We start from the raw sequence: 6,229 nt of genomic DNA, 5'->3' as shown, positions 1-6,229 counted from the left end.
TTCCGGTTAATACAATTCTAGCATGAATAATAAACATTTATCATGAAATAAGGAAATAAATAATAACTTTATTATTGCCTCTAGGGCATATTTCCTTCACAAAAAACCTCCTCTCCCTCTCTGTGATTGTGCAGCCCCTCTCCCTGCTGATCGTGTTCTCACGTTATCAGCATATAAGAAATCCCCCACTCAAAAGCCTTTTCATCATGCACTCCATCGCCGCACTCCTCATACCAATGCCCAAACTCCCCACAGTTGTAACAGAAAATTGGCAGCTTTTCATACTTTACTTAATACTTGACTCTCTCTTCACCTTTCTTCCCTATCACAAATCTTTTGATTTTTGCATTAACATCAATCTTGACTCTAACTCTCACAAATTCGCCATAGAATCCTGCCAGCAACTTCAGCTGCACCTCCTTCACCTCGCCAATTCGCGACGCAAGTCCCTTTACTGCCGGCTCAATGAGAAAATTGTCAAGTAGGCGATGGATCTGAGCCCACACCTCAATCTTGTCCAGCTTGAACGAATCAGGGTTTTTGAATCCATCATACTCCTCCAAGATCACTGCTTGATCCCTAAACAGCCATGGACCATCGATCATCGCTTTCTTCCAATCTGCAAGACAGCCGAACTGCACCATAAACAAGTTCTCTTTGATCTTCCTCCAGACTACCATCTTGGCCGGATTCCAGGCTGCCCTCATATCACCATACAGTGCGTTAGGGCTGAATTTTTTTGTTGTATGAACCCTCACCATCGCTAGCCACCTCGCCGGTTCCATCATATCTGGGAGCTCCTCTTCCCACACAAAATCGTCCTCTTCTTCCTCCTGCAAGGTGAGACGGGCTAATAGTTCCTCCGCCTTCTCCTTCCCCTTCTCCCTCTGAGAACCCCTGCCGTCTGCCATGGCCTCGATCCGATCTGACAGAGATTGGGTACCAGCCCTTGATAACCCACAAGTCTAGGGGATCGCAATAGCTTTCAAGGGTAGAGTATTCAACCCAAATTTATTGATTCGACACAAGGGGAGCCAAAGAATATTCTCAAGTATTAGCAGCTGAGTTGTCAATTCAACCATACCTGGAAACTTAGTATCTGCAGCAAAGTGTTTCGTAGCAAAGTAATATGATAGTGGTGGTAGCGGCAACAAAAGTAAAGACAACAAAAGTAATATTTTTGGTATTTTTTAGTGATTGTAACAGTAGCAGCAGGAAAGTAAATAAGTGTAAACCAGTATATGGAAAACTCGTAGGCACCGGATTCGTGATGGATAATTATGCCGGATGTGGTTCATCATGTAACAGTCATAACATAGGGTGACACAGAACTAGCTCCAATTCATCAATGTAATGTAGGCATGTATTCCGTATATAGTCATACGTGCTTATGGAAAAGAACTTGCATGACATCTTTTGTCCTACCCTCCCATGGCAGCGGGGTCCTATTGGAAACTAAGGGATATTAAGGCCTCCTTTTAATAGAGAACCGGAACAAAGCATTAGCACATAGTGAATACATGAACTCCTCAAACTATGGTCATCACCGGGAGTGGTCCCGATTATTGTCACTTCGGGGTTGCCGGATCATAACACATAGTAGGTGACTATAGACTTGCAAGATAGGATCAAGAACTCACATATATTCATGAAAATATAATAGGTTCAGATCTGAAATCATGGCACTCGGGCCCTAGTGACAAGCATTAAGCATAGCAAAGTCATAGCAACATCAATCTCAGAACATAATGGATACTAGGGATCAAACCCTAACAAAACTAACTCGATTACATGATAAATCTCATCCAACCCATCACCGTCCAGCAAGCCTACGATGGAATTACTCACGCACGGCGGTGAACATCATGAAATTGGTGATGGAGGATGGTTGATGATGACGACAGCGACGAATCCCCCTCTCCAGAGCCCCGAACGGAATCCAGGTCAGCCCTCGTGAGAGGTTTTAGGGCTTGGCGGCGGCTCCGTATCGTAAAACGCGATGATTTCTTCTTTCTTATTTTTTTCTCTCGAAAGCAAATATATAGAGTTGGAGTTGGCGTCGGAGGGTTTCCAGGGGGGCTGAAAGGGCATTTCCCTACTTTATGTTTTGGAGGATGATGACAACCCTTTGTGGTCTAATCGTGTGCTATATGTTTCAGGTTCTCGATGCGTAGGCTTACATCAGATTGCTATTGCCTCTCGAAGGAAAAGATCGAAGACGTGTCCTCTACATTTTTATTTTCTTTGGTCGTAGAGTACCCGTACTATCAAGAGGGAATCCTCATTAGGAAGCTCTGGGGGAATTAGTTCACGTACACTTTTCTCACCCTCTCTTTGCCTTCCTCAGGTGTGTGTGTGTGAGAGAGTTTTCCTTGCCTCTTCCCCTCTTTCCTGCTCACTGTTTCTGCCCAGCGGTTGTACCGCTCTCTGGAGCGGTTGTACCGCTGGGTCTTATCACTCACCAGCTTTGCTCGAGCGGTTGTATCGCTGCCTCCGGGCGGTGGTACCGCCACCATGCTCTGCAACAGCTGGGGCGGTGGTTCCGTCCATGCACCGCTCAAGTACCGCTCTCGCTTCTGGTTTGATGCGGTTCTTGGGCGGTAGTGGCCCGGTTGGTCCGGTCGTTCCACGATGACCAGTACCACCGGTGGTCCGAGCGGTTCTTCCGCTCAGAACTTAGCCGCCCAAGAGCTCAATGCCATGCGGTTGTTCCGGCCAGGCACCGCCCAAGTACCGGTCAAGCTCCTGTTTTGATGCGGTGGTTGTGCGGTAGCCAGGCGGTTAGTCCGGTTATTTTTCTTAGACGGTACTACCACCCGCCTGTCTGGTTGTACCGCTTGGTAGGGTTCTGCAGTTACACCGTGAGTCCCGGTTGTACCGGGACGAGGACCGGTTGTACTGCTGCAGTACAAAAAACGTAGTAACACAGTTGGAAATGTGGGTGACTATTTAAGGGATCTTCTCCCACCTTTGACCTCTCTCGCTCCACCATTAATACCCTTCAAGCTCTCTTGCCCGATCTCTCTCTCTAGCCACTCAAACTTGTTGATTTGCTAGGGATTGAAGGAGGAGACCTAGATCTACACTTCCACCAAAGGATATTTGCTTCCCCCATACTTTCTTGTGTGGATTTTGTTACTCTTGGGTGTTTGAGCTGAAGGAAATATGCCCTAGAGGCAATAATAAAGTTATTATTTATTTCCTTATATCATGATAAATATTTATTATTCATGCTACAATTGTATTAACCGGAAATATAATACATGTGTGAATACATAGACAAACAGAGTGTCACTAGTATGCCTCTACTTGACTAGCTCGTTAATCAAAGATGGTTATGTTTCCTAACCATGGACAAAGAGTTGTTATTTGATTAACGGGATCACATCATTAGTTGAATGATCTGATTGACATGACACATTCCATTAGCTTAGCACCCGATCGTTTAGTATGTTGCTATTGCTTTCTTCATGACTTATACATGTTCCTATGACTATGAGATTATGCAACTCCCGTTTGCCGGAGGAACACTTTGTGTGCTACCAAACGTCACAACGTAACTCGATGATTATAAAGGAGCTCTACAGGTGTCTCCAAAGGTACATGTTGGGTTGGCGTATTTCAAGATTAGGATTTGTCACTCCGAATGTCGGAGAGGTATCTCTGGGCCCTCTCGGTAATGCACATCACTTAAGCCTTGCAAGCATTGCAACTAATGAGTTAGTTGCGGGATGATGTATTATGGTACGAGTGAAGAGACTTCCCGGTAACGAGATTGAACTAGGTATTGGATACCGACGATCGAATCTCGGGCAAGTAACATACCGATGACAAAGGGAACAACGTATGTTGTTATGCGGTCTGACCGATAAAGATCTTCATAGAATATGTAGGAGCCAATATGAGCATCCAGGTTCCGCTATTGGTTATTGACCGGAGACATGTCTCGATCATGTCTACATTGTTCTTGAACCCGTAGGGTCCGCACGCTTAAGGTTTCGATGACAGTTATATTATGAGTTTATGAGTTTTGATGTACCGAAGGAGTTCGGAGTCCCGGATGAGATCGGGGACATGACGAGGAGTCTCGAAATGGTCGAGACGTAAAAATCGATATATTGGACGACTATATTCGGACATCGGAAAGGTTCCGAGTGATTCGAGTATTTTTCGGAGTACCGGAGAGTTACGGGAATTCGCCGGGAGAAGTATTGGGCCTTATTTGGCCATACGGGAAAGAGAGAGGGGCTGCCTAGGGCAGGCCGCGCGCTCCCCCAAGTCCTAGTCCGAATTGGACTAGGGGGAGGGGCTGCGCCCCTTCCTTGTTTCCTACTCCTACTACATGGAAGGACTCCTAGTTGGACTAGGAAAGGGGGAATCCTACTCCCGGTGGGAGTAGGACTCCCCTAGAGCGTGCCATAGAGAGGGCCGGCCCTCCCCTCCTCCACTCCTTTATATACGGGGGCAGGGGGCACCCCATAGACACACAAGTTGATCTTCGTGATTGTTCCTTAGCCGTGTGCGGTGCCCCCCTCCACCATATTCCACCTCGGTCATATCGTAGCGGTGCTTAGGCGAAGCCCTGCGACGGTAGAACATCAAGATCGTCACCACGCCGTCGTGCTGACGGAACTCTTGCCCAACGCTTTGCTGGATCGGAGCCCGGGGATCGTCATCGAGCTGAACTTGTGCTAGAACTCGGAGGCACCGTAGTTTCGGTGCTTGGATCAGTCGGATCGGGAAGACGTACGACTACTTCCTCTATGTTGCGTCAACGCTTCTGCTTCGGTCTATGAGGTTACGTAGACAACACTCTCCCCTCTCGTTGCTATGCATCACCATGATCTTGCGTGTGCGTAGGAAAATTTTGAAATTACTACGTTCCCCAACAGTGGCATCCGAGCCTAGGTTTTATGGTTTGATGTTATATGCATGAGTAGAACACAAGTGAGTTGTGGGCGATATAAGTCATACTGCTTACCAGCATGTCATACTTTGGTTCGGCGGTATTGTTGGATGAAGCGGCCCGGACCGACATTACGCGTACGCTTACGCGAGACCGGTTCTCCCGACGTGCTTTGCACATAGGTGGCTTGCGGGTGACAGTTTCTCCAACTTTAGTTGAACCGAGTGTGGCTACGCCCGGTCCTTGTGAAGGTTAAAACAGCACCAACTTGACAAACTATCGTTGTGGTTTTGATGCGTAGGTAAGATTGGTTCTTGCTTAAGCCCGTAGCAGCCACGTAAAACTTGCAACAACAAAGTAGACGATGTCTAACTTGTTTTTGCAGGGCATGTTGTGATGTGATATGGTCAAGACATGATGCTGAATTTTATTGTATGAGATGATCATGTTTTGTAACCGAGTTATCGGCAACTGGCAGGAGCCATATGGTTGTCGCTTTATTGTATGCAATGCAATCGCGCTGTAATGCTTTACTTTATCACTAGCGGTAGCGATAGTCGTGGAAGCATAAGATTGGCGAGACGACAACGATACTACGATGGAGATCAAGGTGTCGCGCCGGTGACGATGGTGATCATGACGGTGCTTCAGAGATGGAGATCACAAGCACAAGATGATGATGGCCATATCATATCACTTATATTGATTGCATGTGATGTTTATCTTTTATGCATCTTATCTTGCTTTGATTGACGGTAGCATTATAAGATGATCTCTCACTAAATTATCAAGAAGTGTTCTCCCTGAGTATGCACCATTGCGAAAGTTCTTCGTGCTGAGACGCCACGTGATGATCGGGTGTGATAGGCTCTACATTCAAATACAACGGGTGCAAAACAGTTGCACACGCGGAATACTCAGGTTATACTTGACGAGCCAAGCATATACAGATATGGCCTCAGAACACGGAGACCGAAAGGTCGAGCGTGAATCATATAGTAGATATGATCAACATAGTGATGTTCACCAATGAAACTGCTCCATCTCACGTGATGATCGGACATGGTTTAGTTGATTTGGATCACGTGATCACTTAGAGGATTAGAGGGATGTCTATCTAAGTGGGAGTTCTTAAGTAATATGATTAATTGAACTTAAATTTATCATGAACTTAGTCCTGGTAGTATTTTGCAAATTATGTTGTAGATCAATAGCTCGCGTTGTTGCTTCCCTGTGTTTATTTTGATATGTTCCTAGAGAAAATTGTGTTGAAAGATGTTAGTAGCAATGATGCGGGTTGGATCCGTGATCTGAGGTTTATCC

The sequence above is a fragment of the Triticum aestivum genome, chromosome 6A (genome assembly GCF_018294505.1).
Source record: "Triticum aestivum cultivar Chinese Spring chromosome 6A, IWGSC CS RefSeq v2.1, whole genome shotgun sequence".
Taxonomy (NCBI): domain Eukaryota; kingdom Viridiplantae; phylum Streptophyta; class Magnoliopsida; order Poales; family Poaceae; genus Triticum; species Triticum aestivum.
The sequence above is the reverse complement of the archived record's forward strand: the minus strand, read 5'-3'. Positions refer to the sequence as shown.